The following is a 17358-nucleotide window of genomic DNA, read 5'->3' as shown; positions in this document are numbered from 1 at the left end:
CTCCTGCTGCTGCTGCTGCTGCTGGCTGTCCAGCAGCAGACTGAAGGTGGCTGCTGCTGTGCACAGGTATATAAAGGCTCAGAGCCTATTATGACACGCGCAGCCAGCGTTCCATTGCCACATTCCATCTACTGCAGGCAGGATACCTGGCTGGCTGAATGTCGCTGAGAAGCTCACAGAGACCGCCATAAGCAACAGTTTAACAGAATGCCACAGACTAATCAACCAAACTTTTTGGGTTGGGTTCTCTTTTATAGTCTGCAGGCATTAAATGAAAGAAGTCAGTGTTCCAGCAGAAGGAGACAACGTTTCAGAAAAGGCATTGTAGCAAACCAAAAAAGAAATTTTAAGCGCAGCAGAGTAACCAGCGCACATACCTGTTAGCTCAGGTGAGTTTAAAAGGCTGCTGTTTATAACAAGGGCTTTTGCTAAATAGATGGTGTGTGTGCAACAATATACTGAAAGGTCAATTATATTGTGCAGCTTATCTCACCACCTGTAGTTATTTAGGTGAAAGCTCCAAAATGCTTGCCTAATATGTCTGTTTATCCAAAAGGAAGTAAAAAGGGAGAGCTAGAAAGATAGCATTGCATCACATTACATGGCAATGCAATGCACAGTTGCTGAAGTTGAACCAAAATGAGCTTGTAATCTGGCTTCTGCAACTTTGAACATGAAAAATCCAATGAGGAGAAGAAAAGCAAAGCCAAAGAGTCCATCCCAAAATCCGACAAACAAGCAAAATGAACAAAAAACATTGAATTCAATTCTTTCTGATTTTAGAAACTGCATTAAAGAAGGGGTGCACCGGTCCTGGAGATACTGCAATACCAGGTCAATGCGTGGAGTGGACAGAGCAAGCTCTTTTTCCATCTCCCTGTTCTAAAAATCCATTTAATATATGGTCCCCAGATAGGGGACGTATCAGATATTAAACTGATAAGAACAGATACTACACTTGATCTTAGCCAAAAGGCCGAGAAGCGATAACCAGAATTGGTTTCAAACTACGGAGCCACCCAAGGATCCTGAAAAGTCCATTTGTGGAGATGAGCTCCTGGACTCCCGTTAAGAAGACATGTTGTCAACCTCTAGATCCCTTACATGCCTGCACTTTTCGGCTTGCTGCTGCTGCAATCCACGCGTTTTAGATCTGCATAACTCCACCTCTTTAAACACAGCACCTTCACCCCCTGCTGTTCCCACCCGCCTCAACACCGTTGGAAGGGAGGAGAACCAATTAAGGCGGGGGGTGGGGTGGAACGAGCAGCTGTCTACCCTTAGCAGGAGGGCTCCTGATTACATACCTCTCCTGCTGCTGCTGCTGCTGGCTGTCCAGCAGCAGACTGAAGGTGGCTGCTGCTGTGCACAGGTATATAAAGGCTCAGAGCCTATTATGACACGCGCAGCCAGCATTCCATTGCCACATTCCATCTACTGCAGGCAGGATACCTGGCTGGCTGAATGTCGCTGAGAAGCTCACAGAGACCGCCATAAGCAACAGTTTAACAGAATGCCACAGACTAATCAACCAAACTTTTTGGGTTGGGTTCTCTTTTATAGTCTGCAGGCATTAAATGAAAGAAGTCAGTGTTCCAGCAGAAGGAGACAACGTTTCAGAAAAGGCATTGTAGCAAACCAAAAAAGAAATTTTAAGCGCAGCAGAGTAACCAGCGCACATACCTGTTAGCTCAGGTGAGTTTAAAAGGCTGCTGTTGATAACAAGGGCATTTGCTAAATAGATGGTGTGTGTGCAACAATATACTGAAAGGTCAATTATATTGTGCAGCTTATCTCACCACCTGTAGTTATTTAGGTGAAAGCTCCAAAATGCTTGCCTAATATGTCTGTTTATCCAAAAGGAAGTAAAAAGGGAGAGCTAGAAAGATAGCATTGCATCACATTACATGGCAATGCAATGCACAGTTGCTGAAGTTGAACCAAAATGAGCTTGTAATCTGGCTTCTGCAACTTTGAACATGAAAAATCCAATGAGGAGAAGAAAAGCAAAGCCAAAGAGTCCATCCCAAAATCCGACAAACAAGCAAAATGAACAAAAAACATTGAATTCAATTCTTTCTGATTTTAGAAACTGCATTAAAGAAGGGGTGCACCGGTCCTGGAGATACTGCAATACCAGGTCAATGCGTGGAGTGGACAGAGCAAGCTCTTTTTCCATCTCCATGTTCTAAAAATCCATTTAATATATGGTCCCCAGAGAGGGGATGTATCAGATATTAAACTGATAAGAACAGATACTACACTTGATCTTAGCCAAAAGGCCGAGAAGCGATAACCAGAATTGGTTTCAAACTACGGAGCCACCCAAGGATCCTGAAAAGTCCATTTGTGGAGATGAGCTCCTGGACTCCCGTTAAGAAGACATGTTGTCAACCTCTAGATCCCTTACATGCCTGCACTTTTCGGCTTGCTGCTGCTGCAATCCACGCGTTTTAGATCTGCATAACTCCACCTCTTTAAACACAGCACCTTCACCCCCTGCTGTTCCCACCCGCCTCAACACCGTTGGAAGGGAGGAGAACCAATTAAGGCGGGGGGTGGGGTGGAACGAGCAGCTGTCTACCCTTAGCAGGAGGGCTCCTGATTACATACCTCTCCTGCTGCTGCTGCTGGCTGTCCAGCAGCAGACTGAAGGTGGCTGCTGCTGTGCACAGGTATATAAAGGCTCAGAGCCTATTATGACACGCGCAGCCAGCGTTCCATTGCCACATTCCATCTACTGCAGGCAGGATACCTGGCTGGCTGAATGTCGCTGAGAAGCTCACAGAGACCGCCATAAGCAACAGTTTAACAGAATGCCACAGACTAATCAACCAAACTTTTTGGGTTGGGTTCTCTTTTATAGTCTGCAGGCATTAAATGAAAGAAGTCAGTGTTCCAGCAGAAGGAGACAACGTTTCAGAAAAGGCATTGTAGCAAACCAAAAAAGAAATTTTAAGCGCAGCAGAGTAACCAGCGCACATACCTGTTAGCTCAGGTGAGTTTAAAAGGCTGCTGTTGATAACAAGGGCATTTGCTAAATAGATGGTGTGTGTGCAACAATATACTGAAAGGTCAATTATATTGTGCAGCTTATCTCACCACCTGTAGTTATTTAGGTGAAAGCTCCAAAATGCTTGCCTAATATGTCTGTTTATCCAAAAGGAAGTAAAAAGGGAGAGCTAGAAAGATAGCATTGCATCACATTACATGGCAATGCAATGCACAGTTGCTGAAGTTGAACCAAAATGAGCTTGTAATCTGGCTTCTGCAACTTTGAACATGAAAAATCCAATGAGGAGAAGAAAAGCAAAGCCAAAGAGTCCATCCCAAAATCCGACAAACAAGCAAAATGAACAAAAAACATTGAATTCAATTCTTTCTGATTTTAGAAACTGCATTAAAGAAGGGGTGCACCGGTCCTGGAGATACTGCAATACCAGGTCAATGCGTGGAGTGGACAGAGCAAGCTCTTTTTCCATCTCCCTGTTCTAAAAATCCATTTAATATATGGTCCCCAGATAGGGGACGTATCAGATATTAAACTGATAAGAACAGATACTACACTTGATCTTAGCCAAAAGGCCGAGAAGCGATAACCAGAATTGGTTTCAAACTACGGAGCCACCCAAGGATCCTGAAAAGTCCATTTGTGGAGATGAGCTCCTGGACTCCCGTTAAGAAGACATGTTGTCAACCTCTAGATCCCTTACATGCCTGCACTTTTCGGCTTGCTGCTGCTGCAATCCACGCGTTTTAGATCTGCATAACTCCACCTCTTTAAACACAGCACCTTCACCCCCTGCTGTTCCCACCCGCCTCAACACCGTTGGAAGGGAGGAGAACAAATTAAGGCGGGGGGTGGGGTGGAACGAGCAGCTGTCTACCCTTAGCAGGAGGGCTCCTGATTACATACCTCTCCTGCTGCTGCTGCTGCTGGCTGTCCAGCAGCAGACTGAAGGTGGCTGCTGCTGTGCACAGGTATATAAAGGCTCAGAGCCTATTATGACACGCGCAGCCAGCGTTCCATTGCCACATTCCATCTACTGCAGGCAGGATACCTGGCTGGCTGAATGTCGCTGAGAAGCTGACAGAGACCGCCATAAGCAACAGTTTAACAGAATGCCACAGACTAATCAACAAAACTTTTTGGGTTGGGTTCTCTTTTATAGTCTGCAGGCATTAAATGAAAGAAGTCAGTGTTCCAGCAGAAGGAGACAACGTTTCAGAAAAGGCATTGTAGCAAACCAAAAAAGAAATTTTAAGCGCAGCAGAGTAACCAGCGCACATACCTGTTAGCTCAGGTGAGTTTAAAAGGCTGCTGGTGATAACAAGGGCATTTGCTAAATAGATGGTGTGTGTGCAACAATATACTGAAAGGTCAATTATATTGTGCAGCTTATCTCACCACCTGTAGTTATTTAGGTGAAAGCTCCAAAATGCTTGCCTAATATGTCTGTTTATCCAAAAGGAAGTAAAAAGGGAGAGCTAGAAAGATAGCATTGCATCACATTACATGGCAATGCAATGCACAGTTGCTGAAGTTGAACCAAAATGAGCTTGTAATCTGGCTTCTGCAACTTTGAACATGAAAAATCCAATGAGGAGAAGAAAAGCAAAGCCAAAGAGTCCATCCCAAAATCCGACAAACAAGCAAAATGAACAAAAAACATTGAATTCAATTCTTTCTGATTTTAGAAACTGCATTAAAGAAGGGGTGCACCGGTCCTGGAGATACTGCAATACCAGGTCAATGCGTGGAGTGGACAGAGCAAGCTCTTTTTCCATCTCCCTGTTCTAAAAATCCATTTAATATATGGTCCCCAGATAGGGGACGTATCAGATATTAAACTGATAAGAACAGATACTACACTTGATCTTAGCCAAAAGGCCGAGAAGCGATAACCAGAATTGGTTTCAAACTACGGAGCCACCCAAGGATCCTGAAAAGTCCATTTGTGGAGATGAGCTCCTGGACTCCCGTTAAGAAGACATGTTGTCAACCTCTAGATCCCTTACATGCCTGCACTTTTCGGCTTGCTGCTGCTGCAATCCACGCGTTTTAGATCTGCATAACTCCACCTCTTTAAACACAGCACCTTCACCCCCTGCTGTTCCCACCCGCCTCAACACCGTTGGAAGGGAGGAGAACCAATTAAGGCGGGGGGTGGGGTGGAACGAGCAGCTGTCTACCCTTAGCAGGAGGGCTCCTGATTACATACCTCTCCTGCTGCTGCTGCTGCTGGCTGTCCAGCAGCAGACTGAAGGTGGCTGCTGCTGTGCACAGGTATATAAAGGCTCAGAGCCTATTATGACACGCGCAGTCAGCGTTCCATTGCCACATTCCATCTACTGCAGGCAGGATACCTGGCTGGCTGAATGTCGCTGAGAAGCTCACAGAGACCGCCATAAGCAACAGTTTAACAGAATGCCACAGACTAATCAACCAAACTTTTTGGGTTGGGTTCTCTTTTATAGTCTGCAGGCATTAAATGAAAGAAGTCAGTGTTCCAGCAGAAGGAGACAACGTTTCAGAAAAGGCATTGTAGCAAACCAAAAAAGAAATTTTAAGCGCAGCAGAGTAACCAGCGCACATACCTGTTAGCTCAGGTGAGTTTAAAAGGCTGCTGTTGATAACAAGGGCATTTGCTAAATAGATGGTGTGTGTGCAACAATATACTGAAAGGTAAATTATATTGTGCAGCTTATCTCACCACCTGTAGTTATTTAGGTGAAAGCTCCAAAATGCTTGCCTAATATGTCTGTTTATCCAAAAGGAAGTAAAAAGGGAGAGCTAGAAAGATAGCATTGCATCACATTACATGGCAATGCAATGCACAGTTGCTGAAGTTGAACCAAAATGAGCTTGTAATCTGGCTTCTGCAACTTTGAACATGAAAAATCCAATGAGGAGAAGAAAAGCAAAGCCAAAGAGTCCATCCCAAAATCCGACAAACAAGCAAAATGAACAAAAAACATTGAATTCAATTCTTTCTGATTTTAGAAACTGCATTAAAGAAGGGGTGCACCGGTCCTGGAGATACTGCAATACCAGGTCAATGCGTGGAGTGGACAGAGCAAGCTCTTTTTCCATCTCCCTGTTCTAAAAATCCATTTAATATATGGTCCCCAGATAGGGGACGTATCAGATATTAAACTGATAAGAACAGATACTACACTTGATCTTAGCCAAAAGGCCGAGAAGCGATAACCAGAATTGGTTTCAAACTACGGAGCCACCCAAGGATCCTGAAAAGTCCATTTGTGGAGATGAGCTCCTGGACTCCCGTTAAGAAGACATGTTGTCAACCTCTAGATCCCTTACATGCCTGCACTTTTCGGCTTGCTGCTGCTGCAATCCACGCGTTTTAGATCTGCATAACTCCACCTCTTTAAACACAGCACCTTCACCCCCTGCTGTTCCCACCCGCCTCAACACCGTTGGAAGGGAGGAGAACCAATTAAGGCGGGGGGTGGGGTGGAACGAGCAGCTGTCTACCCTTAGCAGGAGGGCTCCTGATTACATACCTCTCCTGCTGCTGCTGCTGGCTGTCCAGCAGCAGACTGAAGGTGGCTGCTGCTGTGCACAGGTATATAAAGGCTCAGAGCCTATTATGACACGCGCAGCCAGCGTTCCATTGCCACATTCCATCTACTGCAGGCAGGATACCTGGCTGGCTGAATGTCGCTGAGAAGCTCACAGAGACCGCCATAAGCAACAGTTTAACAGAATGCCACAGACTAATCAACCAAACTTTTTGGGTTGGGTTCTCTTTTATAGTCTGCAGGCATTAAATGAAAGAAGTCAGTGTTCCAGCAGAAGGAGACAACGTTTCAGAAAAGGCATTGTAGCAAACCAAAAAAGAAATTTTAAGCGCAGCAGAGTAACCAGCGCACATACCTGTTAGCTCAGGTGAGTTTAAAAGGCTGCTGTTGATAACAAGGGCATTTGCTAAATAGATGGTGTGTGTGCAACAATATACTGAAAGGTCAATTATATTGTGCAGCTTATCTCACCACCTGTAGTTATTTAGGTGAAAGCTCCAAAATGCTTGCCTAATATGTCTGTTTATCCAAAAGGAAGTAAAAAGGGAGAGCTAGAAAGATAGCATTGCATCACATTACATGGCAATGCAATGCACAGTTGCTGAAGTTGAACCAAAATGAGCTTGTAATCTGGCTTCTGCAACTTTGAACATGAAAAATCCAATGAGGAGAAGAAAAGCAAAGCCAAAGAGTCCATCCCAAAATCCGACAAACAAGCAAAATGAACAAAAAACATTGAATTCAATTCTTTCTGATTTTAGAAACTGCATTAAAGAAGGGGTGCACCGGTCCTGGAGATACTGCAATACCAGGTCAATGCGTGGAGTGGACAGAGCAAGCTCTTTTTTCATCTCCCTGTTCTAAAAATCCATTTAATATATGGTCCCCAGATAGGGGACGTATCAGATATTAAACTGATAAGAACAGATACTACACTTGATCTTAGCCAAAAGGCCGAGAAGCGATAACCAGAATTGGTTTCAAACTACGGAGCCACCCAAGGATCCTGAAAAGTCCATTTGTGGAGATGAGCTCCTGGACTCCCGTTAAGAAGACATGTTGTCAACCTCTAGATCCCTTACATGCCTGCACTTTTCGGCTTGCTGCTGCTGCAATCCACGCGTTTTAGATCTGCATAACTCCACCTCTTTAAACACAGCACCTTCACCCCCTGCTGTTCCCACCCGCCTCAACACCGTTGGAAGGGAGGAGAACCAATTAAGGCGGGGGGTGGGGTGGAGCGAGCAGCTGTCTACCCTTAGCAGGAGGGCTCCTGATTACATACCTCTCCTGCTGCTGCTGCTGCTGGCTGTCCAGCAGCAGACTGAAGGTGGCTGCTGCTGTGCACAGGTATATAAAGGCTCAGAGCCTATTATGACACGCGCAGCCAGCGTTCCATTGCCACATTCCATCTACTGCAGGCAGGATACCTGGCTGGCTGAATGTCGCTGAGAAGCTCACAGAGACCGCCATAAGCAACAGTTTAACAGAATGCCACAGACTAATCAACCAAACTTTTTGGGTTGGGTTCTCTTTTATAGTCTGCAGGCATTAAATGAAAGAAGTCAGTGTTCCAGCAGAAGGAGACAACGTTTCAGAAAAGGCATTGTAGCAAACCAAAAAAGAAATTTTAAGCGCAGCAGAGTAACCAGCGCACATACCTGTTAGCTCAGGTGAGTTTAAAAGGCTGCTGTTGATAACAAGGGCATTTGCTAAATAGATGGTGTGTGTGCAACAATATACTGAAAGGTCAATTATATTGTGCAGCTTATCTCACCACCTGTAGTTATTTAGGTGAAAGCTCCAAAATGCTTGCCTAATATGTCTGTTTATCCAAAAGGAAGTAAAAAGGGAGAGCTAGAAAGATAGCATTGCATGACATTACATGGCAATGCAATGCACAGTTGCTGAAGTTGAACCAAAATGAGCTTGTAATCTGGCTTCTGCAACTTTGAACATGAAAAATCCAATGAGGAGAAGAAAAGCAAAGCCAAAGAGTCCATCCCAAAATCCGACAAACAAGCAAAATGAACAAAAAACATTGAATTCAATTCTTTCTGATTTTAGAAACTGCATTAAAGAAGGGGTGCACCGGTCCTGGAGATACTGCAATACCAGGTCAATGCGTGGAGTGGACAGAGCAAGCTCTTTTTCCATCTCCCTGTTCTAAAAATCCATTTAATATATGGTCCCCAGATAGGGGACGTATCAGATATTAAACTGATAAGAACAGATTTTTTTTTTTTTTTTTTAAACCATTCAGTTTAGTTTTTTAGCAAACAGTATGAATTTCTCCAAAATTTGCTACTTAAAACTTCTCATCATCATGGTTCTATTTATTTAGCAGTAGTATAAGACGAAATATAATCACAAGGGAACATCCTTTACGTAACACAAATGCAGAAACTTCAAGGAATCACAAAGAAAAAAATCACTGGTATTTGATAAGGTAATGCCACTTTTTAAATTTCCAAATCCCTTCGGCATCTGTGCCACCACCGCCTCTGCTGTCCAACTTATATATCAGGTATAGTCTTGAAAGAATAAGTCTAACACATTCATTCACTGATAAAGATTTCCTTTTGAAAAGTCCAAGGTTCCTTGCATCCCACAAACTCTCCATCACACAAGCCATTATCAACCATAAAATTCTATCTTTAGACCGACTACACGCACCAATTCCAAACATCGCCACACGCCAATCCACAAAATTCACGCCTGCTAAACCCTTACACAATCCACCTACACACTTCCACACACTGTACGCGTACTCACAATCCCACATAACATGCCTGACAGTCTCACAACCACCACATCCCACTCTCGGACACACATCTGTTCTTATCAACTCTCTTTTCTTCTGCACTTCTCTCACAGGTAAAATATTATGTAAAGTCATCCACACAACATCCTTCTGTTTGTTTGACATCCCATACGTATCTAACTTCTTCCATGCATCTGAAACCTCATTCCCTCTCAGCCCAACAATATTACACTCTACCTCATTTGCACTCATTCTTTTCACCACATTCTTGGTCATTCTAAAATCATTCATTCCCACACTCAACAAATCATGCTTTCTCACAAATTTCTCAATCACCTCATACCAAACAGGACACTTAAAGGCCACAGGCACACTCGCATCTCTCTTCCTCCAGCATAACCCATACAACATCCATCCAGCAGAATAATTAGCCATAAAAGCACCTTTATTGCCTTTACCCAGCAAAATAACCACAGTCTTAATATAATTAAGGCCTAAAAAAACTTCAATATTGGGAAAGGCCAGCCCACCATGCTGACAAGCCTTAAAAAGGCTCTCCCGCTTCAACTTCTCCATCTTACTACACCACAGGAATGTGAATACCAACTTCTCTATTCTCTTAATTTTCCTGTAAGGAGAAGGAAAAACAGTCGCCACATAAAGCAGGATAGGGAGAATCACTGCTTTGATAATTAACACCTTACCACGCAGAGTCAATTCTCTCATTCGCCAAAAATTCAATTTACGTTCAACCCGCATACCACACTCTTCCCAACTTTCATTCCCTTTTAAGTCATCATTAAATAATACGCCCAAAATCTTGATTGCACCCTCTTCACACTTTACACCATCCATACGAATACTACTATCTCCAAAACATTTAAAACTACATTTATTCCAATTTACCCTAAAACCAGACGCACCAACAAAAAAATCCAAAAGCAATTTAATTCTACTCAAAGAAGCCATACTTTCACTCACAACCACAACATCATCCATATAACCTAACACTTTCACATGCTTACCACCACTACCAGGCACCAACAAACCTCTCATCATTTTATCCCGTCTAATCAAACATAACAATGGTTCTATTACACATACAAATAAGACGGGGGACATAGGACACCCCTGCCTTACTCCTGACCTAATCTTCACTTTGTCACACAGCCACCCATTAACCAAGAACTCACTTGACACACAATCATACAATGATTTTACACAATTCACAAATTCTCTAGGAAACCCCATTCTTTCCAGTACTTTAAACAAAAACACATGCGAAACCCTGTCAAACGCCTTCTCAAAATCAATAGCTAAAGTCATACATTTCTGCTTTCTATCCTTGCAATCCCCAATCATATCTCTCAACAATAACAAGTTATCACTCATACTTCTTCCAGGCACTGCACATACTTGGTCCTCCTCCACAACACTACCAATCACTTCACGCATACGATTTGCCAGTAACTTACTGTAGACCTTATAATCCGAATTCAGCAGTGTTATTGGTCTCCAGTTTTCCAAACGTTTCCTCTCACCCTTTTTATACACAAGCACAACCACTCCTTCTTTCATTGATTCACACAACCTACCATTCACCCACATATACTTACATACCTCAGTCAAATCTGTTCCCAAAACTTCCCATGCTTTCACATACAGCTCTACAGGTATACCATCTTTCCCAGGAGTCTTACTCTTTTTAGCACTCCACACCACATTCTTCACTTCATCCAGAACTACATCCTCACACAACAGATCACGCTCCTCAGAATCAAGTTTTTTCTCCACACCATTCAGAACATATGACACAAGCCCAGAGTCAATCCATTTCTCATCATACAACTTGCTATAAAACCTATTCACTTCTTTCAGCACATCCTCACCCATACAGTTGGTTCCACTTTCATTCACAACTTCATTCATATCAGTCTTCCTACCATTCATTTTTTTAAAAAAGAACCTCGTACACTTCTCATTTTTCTCCAGGTGCTCAATTTTAGTACGATATATAATTTCCTTTCCTTTCTCATCCAACACACGCTTCAATTCATTCTTAGCCTCAGTAAGTTGATCAGACATCTCCAAACCACTTGCAACACACTTTCTCAACCAGTCAATCCGTCTATTAAGGTCATTAAACCTATTCCTATATCTGGCAGCTTTTCTATAGCCCCACTTTTTGAAGAAAGTTTTAAATTGCACTTTCACCCAGTCCCACCAGTCAAGAACACACACAAAATCCTTCTTACGCATTCTCCATCTTTCATACTTTACATTAAACTCATTCATCACCTCATCATCCTCTAACAGCCTTGCATTCAACTTCCATACCCCACCGCCATACACTTGGTCACCATTCGCACAAAACACGCCTCTCAAACATTCATGGTCCGAAAAAGGTACCTTTTGTTGAGAAAAATCCAAACATACCATATTTTTAGAAAATAACATTAAATCAATTCTGGAATGAATCTCACCACGGTCAGCATGGTATGTCGGCGGTGGTGGCATGCCAAGAACAACAACTGCTGCATCTAAAAAGGAAAAATCACAAATTAAATGGGACAATTTCTTTCCTGTTATGTCACACTTTCCTTCTGTGACACAATTAACGTCCCCAACAAAAATAGTGGGAGATTTCCCTGGAAGAAAAAAACTTAATTTTTCAAGAAGAGCAAGCCGCTCTTCCTTCCCTGTAGGGCAATATAAATTAATAATTCTGACCCGCCACCCTCTATAACTCAAAAATGCAATTAAACATCGGCCCACCTCCACCACAATATAACTATCAATAGAGATTTCTTTATTCCCAACTAATATCCCCACCCCATCATTTTTATTATGATTAGACCCTGACCAGATATGCTGTCCGTAAGGCCAGTCTTTGTCACAAGGAGCATCCTGAATCCCACACTCCTGAAGGCAAAAAACATCAGCACCTAAATGTTTCAGGTAGTCCAGAACAGTTGTTCTTCTGATTTTAGATCTGATCTGCCTTACATTTAGGGACACTACATCCCAACCAGATTGGCAAGACATTAATTAATGAAAAGAAATACATGACTCAATGTTGATCACACCATACTCATCCATTATCATCAGACTGGGAAAGCACCCCAAAGGTGTTGATGCTCTCAGGGATGCCAAGGTAAGGAGCATCAGGGGAGAAGACATCCTGCGGGTAAATGCGGTCACTTGCAGGACTGTCGCACCCTCCGCTGGCAGGTGAGTACTCTCGTCTGGGTTTTTTATTGGCCAGTTCAGGAGTATCATCATCATCAAAAGACCTCCCAGAAGTAAAGTCTCCTTGGCCACCATCCCTGGCCACCTCTTCGTCTGTAGCACCCCAGGACAATGCAGGGGTTCGAGCTAGAGACACATCCATGTCACCCTCACCACATATTTCGGACTGATGAGGGAGGTCCACATCCAACTCGGAGATCTCCATACCTGGCCCAGCAGGGGCCGGAGGGTCCAACAGGTTCTGGGCCTCACCCACCAGATCTTCAACCTCAGGGGGCTCCGTCTCAGCATTGATCTCTGCAGTAGTCACCTGTGGGGTAACAGCAGGGACAGTAGGCTTACCTTTGGTCACTTCGGAGAAGGACCTAGGCTTGACTTTAGCCTTACAATCCCGAATCACATGTCCTTCCTCCCCGCAGGCATCACATACCACCGGGTTGGAACAATCCTTCGCCAGATGACCGTACTTGTTGCACTTTCTACAGTTTGGCAATTGCTTGCAGAAATCCTGGATATGCCCGAACATGTTGCATCTCCTGCAGAACAATGGCGCCTCGGGAAAAAACAGATATCCAGAGTCTCTTCCAATTGTAAAGTTCAGGGGAGGATAGTGAATACCTCCAGGACCATGAGGGTCTATCCCAAACCTCACAAAGTATTTATACTTCCCAGTCCACAGCCCTTCTCCATTTAAGATTTTATGGGAGAATTGCACAAAAATGCAGTGTCTTCTCAGGAATGCAGTGATATCATCCCGGGAGATAAAGGGGTTGTGCATGAATATTACCACCGGGATATCCCCCTTAGAGTAGAGTACAGTGAAGATAAGTCCATCCAGCTGAGGGTGCTCTGAAAGGACTTGAAGAGTTTTGAAAAGGTTTTGGCAAGCCGCCATAGAAGAAAGCACCAAGACGTACCTATGCTCCCTTCTGAACTCCTGCAAACAGATGATCTCCGACTTCTGGATCTTCAGGATTTCATAGAAAATGGCGTTGACCAGGTATGACAACGAGAAATGGTCCTTCTTCTCCTCAGAGACCTCGATACGGAAAGCATTCTTGACCCGGGGATCCCCGGTCCCAGCAAAGCGAAGCTTGACACCCATGGTCGCTTCAGGAATCGCCTTCTCGTTTCCTCCTCACTCTCCCCCTATAGCAGCATCCAGCTTAAGCCACCGAAGTGGCGATGCTGGAAGGCCGAGGGCTAGTACACAAGGAACCTCTTGTCCAAACACTAGGTCTGAGCCAAAAGGCCGAGAAGCGATAACCAGAATTGGTTTCAAACTACGGAGCCACCCAAGGATCCTGAAAAGTCCATTTGTGGAGATGAGCTCCTGGACTCCCGTTAAGAAGACATGTTGTCAACCTCTAGATCCCTTACATGCCTGCACTTTTCGGCTTGCTGCTGCTGCAATCCACGCGTTTTAGATCTGCATAACTCCACCTCTTTAAACACAGCACCTTCACCCCCTGCTGTTCCCACCCGCCTCAACACCGTTGGAAGGGAGGAGAACCAATTAAGGCGGGGGGTGGGGTGGAACGAGCAGCTGTCTACCCTTAGCAGGAGGGCTCCTGATTACATACCTCTCCTGCTGCTGCTGCTGCTGGCTGTCCAGCAGCAGACTGAAGGTGGCTGCTGCTGTGCACAGGTATATAAAGGCTCAGAGCCTATTATGACACGCGCAGCCAGCGTTCCATTGCCACATTCCATCTACTGCAGGCAGGATACCTGGCTGGCTGAATGTCGCTGAGAAGCTCACAGAGACCGCCATAAGCAACAGTTTAACAGAATGCCACAGACTAATCAACCAAACTTTTTGGGTTGGGTTCTCTTTTATAGTCTGCAGGCATTAAATGAAAGAAGTCAGTGTTCCAGCAGAAGGAGACAACGTTTCAGAAAAGGCATTGTAGCAAACCAAAAAAGAAATTTTAAGCGCAGCAGAGTAACCAGCGCACATACCTGTTAGCTCAGGTGAGTTTAAAAGGCTGCTGTTGATAACAAGGGCATTTGCTAAATAGATGGTGTGTGTGCAACAATATACTGAAAGGTCAATTATATTGTGCAGCTTATCTCACCACCTGTAGTTATTTAGGTGAAAGCTCCAAAATGCTTGCCTAATATGTCTGTTTATCCAAAAGGAAGTAAAAAGGGAGAGCTAGAAAGATAGCATTGCATCACATTACATGGCAATGCAATGCACAGTTGCTGAAGTTGAACCAAAATGAGCTTGTAATCTGGCTTCTGCAACTTTGAACATGAAAAATCCAATGAGGAGAAGAAAAGCAAAGCCAAAGAGTCCATCCCAAAATCCGACAAACAAGCAAAATGAACAAAAAACATTGAATTCAATTCTTTCTGATTTTAGAAACTGCATTAAAGAAGGGGTGCACCGGTCCTGGAGATACTGCAATACCAGGTCAATGCGTGGAGTGGACAGAGCAAGCTCTTTTTCCATCTCCCTGTTCTAAAAATCCATTTAATATATGGTCCCCAGATAGGGGACGTATCAGATATTAAACTGATAAGAACAGATACTACACTTGATCTTAACCAAAAGGCCGAGAAGCGATAACCAGAATTGGTTTCAAACTACGGAGCCACCCAAGGATCCTGAAAAGTCCATTTGTGGAGATGAGCTCCTGGACTCCCGTTAAGAAGACATGTTGTCAACCTCTAGATCCCTTACATGCCTGCACTTTTCGGCTTGCTGCTGCTGCAATCCACGCGTTTTAGATCTGCATAACTCCACCTCTTTAAACACAGCACCTTCACCCCCTGCTGTTCCCACCCGCCTCAACACCGTTGGAAGGGAGGAGAACCAATTAAGGCGGGGGGTGGGGTGGAACGAGCAGCTGTCTACCCTTAGCAGGAGGGCTCCTGATTACATACCTCTCCTGCTGCTGCTGCTGCTGGCTGTCCAGCAGCAGACTGAAGGTGGCTGCTGCTGTGCACAGGTATATAAAGGCTCAGAGCCTATTATGACACGCGCAGCCAGCGTTCCATTGCCACATTCCATCTACTGCAGGCAGGATACCTGGCTGGCTGAATGTCGCTGAGAAGCTCACAGAGACCGCCATAAGCAACAGTTTAACAGAATGCCACAGACTAATCAACCAAACTTTTTGGGTTGGGTTCTCTTTTATAGTCTGCAGGCATTAAATGAAAGAAGTCAGTGTTCCAGCAGAAGGAGACAACGTTTCAGAAAAGGCATTGTAGCAAACCAAAAAAGAAATTTTAAGCGCAGCAGAGTAACCAGCGCACATACCTGTTAGCTCAGGTGAGTTTAAAAGGCTGCTGTTGATAACAAGGGCATTTGCTAAATAGATGGTGTGTGTGCAACAATATACTGAAAGGTCAATTATATTGTGCAGCTTATCTCACCACCTGTAGTTATTTAGGTGAAAGCTCCAAAATGCTTGCCTAATATGTCTGTTTATCCAAAAGGAAGTAAAAAGGGAGAGCTAGAAAGATAGCATTGCATCACATTACATGGCAATGCAATGCACAGTTGCTGAAGTTGAACCAAAATGAGCTTGTAATCTGGCTTCTGCAACTTTGAACATGAAAAATCCAATGAGGAGAAGAAAAGCAAAGCCAAAGAGTCCATCCCAAAATCCGACAAACAAGCAAAATGAACAAAAAACATTGAATTCAATTCTTTCTGATTTTAGAAACTGCATTAAAGAAGGGGTGCACCGGTCCTGGAGATACTGCAATACCAGGTCAATGCGTGGAGTGGACAGAGCAAGCTCTTTTTCCATCTCCCTGTTCTAAAAATCCATTTAATATATGGTCCCCAGATAGGGGACGTATCAGATATTAAACTGATAAGAACAGATACTACACTTGATCTTAACCAAAAGGCCGAGAAGCGATAACCAGAATTGGTTTCAAACTACGGAGCCACCCAAGGATCCTGAAAAGTCCATTTGTGGAGATGAGCTCCTGGACTCCCGTTAAGAAGACATGTTGTCAACCTCTAGATCCCTTACATGCCTGCACTTTTCGGCTTGCTGCTGCTGCAATCCACGCGTTTTAGATCTGCATAACTCCACCTCTTTAAACACAGCACCTTCACCCCCTGCTGTTCCCACCCGCCTCAACACCGTTGGAAGGGAGGAGAACCAATTAAGGCGGGGGGTGGGGTGGAACGAGCAGCTGTCTACCCTTAGCAGGAGGGCTCCTGATTACATACCTCTCCTGCTGCTGCTGCTGCTGGCTGTCCAGCAGCAGACTGAAGGTGGCTGCTGCTGTGCACAGGTATATAAAGGCTCAGAGCCTATTATGACACACGCAGCCAGCGTTCCATTGCCACATTCCATCTACTGCAGGCAGGATACCTGGCTGGCTGAATGTCGCTGAGAAGCTCACAGAGACCGCCATAAGCAACAGTTTAACAGAATGCCACAGACTAATCAACCAAACTTTTTGGGTTGGGTTCTCTTTTATAGTCTGCAGGCATTAAATGAAAGAAGTCAGTGTTCCAGCAGAAGGAGACAACGTTTCAGAAAAGGCATTGTAGCAAACCAAAAAAGAAATTTTAAGCGCAGCAGAGTAACCAGCGCACATACCTGTTAGCTCAGGTGAGTTTAAAAGGCTGCTGTTGATAACAAGGGCATTTGCTAAATAGATGGTGTGTGTGCAACAATATACTGAAAGGTCAATTATATTGTGCAGCTTATCTCACCACCTGTAGTTATTTAGGTGAAAGCTCCAAAATGCTTGCCTAATATGTCTGTTTATCCAAAAGGAAGTAAAAAGGGAGAGCTAGAAAGATAGCATTGCATCACATTACATGG

At 44.1% G+C, this 17358-nt stretch overlaps 8 non-coding genes and 1 pseudogene across 8 annotated transcripts; all 9 read right to left on the bottom strand.

The window, feature by feature from the left end:
* Nucleotides 1–797: 797 nt before the first annotated feature.
* On the bottom strand, nt 798–988 carry LOC141198407 (U2 spliceosomal RNA). Its single transcript, XR_012270358.1, has one exon. It is a non-coding gene; the product is annotated as a U2 spliceosomal RNA (small nuclear RNA).
* A 1115-nt stretch (nt 989–2103) lies between these two features.
* On the bottom strand, nt 2104–2294 carry LOC141198516 (U2 spliceosomal RNA). The gene has a single exon (XR_012270463.1). It is a non-coding gene; the product is annotated as a U2 spliceosomal RNA (small nuclear RNA).
* A 1112-nt stretch (nt 2295–3406) lies between these two features.
* On the bottom strand, nt 3407–3597 carry LOC141198406 (U2 spliceosomal RNA). Its single transcript, XR_012270357.1, has one exon. It is a non-coding gene; the product is annotated as a U2 spliceosomal RNA (small nuclear RNA).
* A 1115-nt stretch (nt 3598–4712) lies between these two features.
* Nucleotides 4713–4903, bottom strand: LOC141198405 (U2 spliceosomal RNA). Its single transcript, XR_012270356.1, has one exon. It is a non-coding gene; the product is annotated as a U2 spliceosomal RNA (small nuclear RNA).
* A 1115-nt stretch (nt 4904–6018) lies between these two features.
* On the bottom strand, nt 6019–6209 carry LOC141198404 (U2 spliceosomal RNA). The gene has a single exon (XR_012270355.1). It is a non-coding gene; the product is annotated as a U2 spliceosomal RNA (small nuclear RNA).
* A 1112-nt stretch (nt 6210–7321) lies between these two features.
* Nucleotides 7322–7512, bottom strand: LOC141198025 (U2 spliceosomal RNA). Its single transcript, XR_012269994.1, has one exon. It is a non-coding gene; the product is annotated as a U2 spliceosomal RNA (small nuclear RNA).
* Nucleotides 7513–8627: 1115 nt separating this feature from the next.
* On the bottom strand, nt 8628–8832 carry LOC141197932 (U2 spliceosomal RNA; annotated as a pseudogene).
* A 6106-nt stretch (nt 8833–14938) lies between these two features.
* On the bottom strand, nt 14939–15129 carry LOC141198503 (U2 spliceosomal RNA). The gene has a single exon (XR_012270451.1). It is a non-coding gene; the product is annotated as a U2 spliceosomal RNA (small nuclear RNA).
* A 1115-nt stretch (nt 15130–16244) lies between these two features.
* Nucleotides 16245–16435, bottom strand: LOC141198501 (U2 spliceosomal RNA). The gene has a single exon (XR_012270449.1). It is a non-coding gene; the product is annotated as a U2 spliceosomal RNA (small nuclear RNA).
* Nucleotides 16436–17358: the final 923 nt, after the last annotated feature.

The sequence above is a fragment of the Phyllobates terribilis genome, unplaced genomic scaffold (genome assembly GCF_046119375.1).
Source record: "Phyllobates terribilis strain yellow unplaced genomic scaffold, ASM4611937v1 Scaffold_94__1_contigs__length_6153435, whole genome shotgun sequence".
NCBI lineage: Eukaryota > Metazoa > Chordata > Amphibia > Anura > Dendrobatidae > Phyllobates > Phyllobates terribilis.
This window is presented reverse-complemented; position numbering and strand designations above follow the sequence as displayed.